Source organism: Amia ocellicauda, chromosome 1 (genome assembly GCF_036373705.1).
Source record: "Amia ocellicauda isolate fAmiCal2 chromosome 1, fAmiCal2.hap1, whole genome shotgun sequence".
Lineage (NCBI taxonomy): Eukaryota > Metazoa > Chordata > Actinopteri > Amiiformes > Amiidae > Amia > Amia ocellicauda.
In genome coordinates this window covers 19,229,074-19,232,709 of record NC_089850.1, presented here as the reverse complement: position 1 = coordinate 19,232,709, position 3,636 = coordinate 19,229,074, and positions in this window count along the sequence as shown.

The following is a 3,636-nucleotide window of genomic DNA, read 5'->3' as shown; positions in this document are numbered from 1 at the left end:
CGCTCCCCAGTCTCCCTCTCTCCCTCCCTTTCCATCCTCCTCCACTCATCAGCCTCCGACCCTCCTTTCAACGTCCAGCCCCCTGTGCAATGACATCCTCCCACCCCAAAAAATGACACCCACCGCCTGTTTCAAGAAGTATTTGCACACATATTGAAAGTTATCAGGCCAAAGTATCAGAGGCAGGAAAGTCCCAATTAACTGAACCCAATGAAAGCAACATTTTCTGTTGTTGAATAAGGACCAGAGCAAGACATTTAACACAGATGCCTTTTGGAACAGAGTTTATACTTTTACGCAAACGAAGGGGAACATTCACGCAAGAAGTTTTGACTGAAGCTCAACCTCTCTATATTTAACTACTTTACTTCTTCTTCTACTACTATTCTACTACTACTACTACTACTGCTGCTACTACTACTAGTAGTAATAATAATAATACCACTATTACTACTAGTAGCACTAGACAAGTATCTACACAAGTCCTTTATCTTAGTTTCTATTTGGGTTTATCAGTACTTCTAGATTCATTGTGCTCTGTCTAGACATCTGCTTCTGGTTATAAGTTTGGAGAGTGAACTGGCTCTAATCCAAAATAACATTTTTTTTGTGTATACAGTGTATGTCTTTCACTTAAACTTGTGTGTGTGTGTGCAGTTGAGATACTGCGAGGCAAGACATTTACAGTACTGCCCTGTGTAGCTACAATGTGCCTTTATATGCTGTAAGAATTTAGTTTTTTTTTCTTTTAAAATGAGAGTATTCTTGACTTATTTCCAGCACCCTTCAAACATTAAGCATATGCTTTGTTTTATAAGCCAGGCTATATATAACCATTGCGTTTCTCTGTGCCATGTCACTGACAGAATTAGAGAAGCATCAGGGTTTTTTCTCAAAAGTTATTTATTCTGAGTCGCTGACAAACACAAACATTCCCACTTATTATTTTATGTTTGAACTGCGGTAAAAACCAATTTAATCCGAGGCAGACCCCGCAGCTGGACATTGGTAAATTAAATATTATAAATGAATATTTTCCATAGCTACTAATAATTCCACCACACCCTTCCTAGTAACTTTGCAGAATGATACAATGAAGCATGCTTATGTGGAAATAAAAATGCCCATTAATCCTGTGTGGTTCATCAATATCACAAATCAGCGTTACTTTCTTTTTACAGATAATTTCTTATCCTGACAGATCTCCCAGGAGCAACCCAGCAGCAGCTGATGTGTGAACAGAGAGAGAGGAATTCTTCAGTGCCACTGGCCTCTCCCACCTTCCCTAAGAAGGTTAGGCTGGTGAGCCCTAGGCATGTGTGGGCTCAGAGAAAAGGCTCTGAAACTGGCAAGATGATTAGTTTTGCTGCCTGTCGTGCTCCACACTGACCATTTGCAGGGAGTGTGTGGGAGGGGCGGGGTTGTTGGAGACACAGCAGGCAGAAGGATATATTGTCCTTTCAGATGGATGATCAAAGCTTTTAAACATGACAAGATGGTATGCCAGAGTGTGTGTGTGTGTGTGTGTGTGTGTGTTTGGCGGTGGGGGGGGGCAGGCAATCGGCTTTTTAGGAATGAACGACATGCTCTGTTCACCAGCCACCCGAAAGCTCAGAGGCCATATTCAAATGAGTGACACACAATACCAAGCACAAAACCGAGCACACCAGTACAAGGCATGCCCAGGCAGCTTGGCCTAAAAGTGTTATGGGGTGGGGGGGACTCATTTTAATGAGGCAGTGCCCTGTACGTGTATTTGGATGTGTCCTACTTCAGGCTGCCAATAAACCTGTACAATGCACAATGAACCTCAGGGGGAAGAAACAACAGCTCACCAGCAAAGGCAGTCACACCATCATGCCAGTTCCCTCATTCCTTGGATTCTCTCTACCACCTGCTGCTCTGTCCTGCACTAGGAAAATGCAGAGGGTGCTCCACAAAAATAAATAAATATAAGTTAAATTTAGAAAGCTGAGCACCTGATAACAGATACGACTTGGCTCTTTGGGGCGAGGACAGTGCAGACCAGTTAAAGTCGGGAGTCATGAACAATGTTTTTGCAGTGGAGCTCAGTGCAGTTCAAAGAAGGCTCCCTAGACAGAGTGTAATAATACACCAAAACCCCAAACCTTGGACTCAGCACTTGGGTATCTCAAATGTGTGCAGGTCAAGGTCTGTGTGACTTTGGACATTTTGGACATTTCATGTCTCTACACTTTGCCTTCATTTGAAAGATATCACCTATGCTTTCCTGTTCACCTCATTGGTGACCCGTTTTGTTCCTGATTGTATGTAGGCCAGATATGTCAGAGAGGAAGTCAAGTGAGGAAGCATTTCAAGGTCTCATTTGTTAGGGTGGTGTGGCACTTATAACCTTCCCCCTAAATTGTTTCCTGTCTTGCTGTCAGCTGTATTTGCAGGAGCTTTTCCTTCTTCTTCTTCTTCTTCTTCTTCTTCTTCTTCTTCTTCTTCTTCTTCTTCTTCTTCTTCTTCTTCTTCTTTCTTTCTTTCTTTCTTTCTTGCAGATAATGTTTCCAGGATATCCTCCAGGAAACAAGAACACAGGGTCACACTGACCACAAGACAAGACCACAAGGAAGGGGGATGAAATTGATGATAAACTGACCTCCCACACCTCGGGGCATTTTCCGTAACAACAAAGATTATGCATTTTCCCATGATTCATATGCTTTCCACCAAAAAAAAAGACAACAGTAGCATTTACTTGTTTTAATGTGCTATGGTTTGTGAAGGTTGTCTCACCTGAAAGGCGCTATATACAATAACCTTTAATTGATAGATTTTATGGTGATTCATTAACCACTCATCCTTAATCCTCTACATAAACTCAGTTAAATGTTTTAATGCCCACAGGTGCTTAAAGTGAGGTCCACTCACTTGTATTAAATCATTTATCTTTACATTTGTTTACTGGCAGATGTCTTTAACCAAACTGACTGGTTTACTGGTTTACAAGAAAACAATACAATTGATATAAAATATTTGTTTATTTTTTTCCACAATGCTCATGTACTTGTCAAATGGATACACAGAATTAAATTAACCAATTGGCTGATTTGACCAGCTCGCACCACACAGAGGAAGGGCACAAAGTGGAAACAAAGTGATGTAGTGTAAGTATTAATACATGAAATCTAAGTAACAGAGAAATTAGGAGGGAGCTGAGGAAACTATTAAATGTTAAATTTGCTCGAACACATAAAAGTCCAGGTTACTGGGAAACTCTTCTGAGCAACTGTAGTGCAAAACATTCCCAGGCTACTTGAGCCCAATGTCTCCAGGCCAATACAAAAATGGATATTAACTGAAAAGATTGTCCAAGGTTCAGCAGTAGGGTAAGTGGCAATAAACAGCATTGCTTTTAGGACTAAATTAGGACTAGTGCTTCACAGAAGACAGGAGTTTCCGATTCCAGTTGGAACAAGCACATATAGGGGACCACCCACATGTATATCTCAGTTTGTTTACTATGCCCTAACCCTTTTATTATAACTACATGTGTGTGGCAACCATGAGCGTTTGGCACACTGAGTGCAGGTAGTGTGTTAGGATCTCATATCCCTGTAGCTGTACCATGTGATCAGTGAAAAGGAATCTCATTCAAAAGGAAAAACG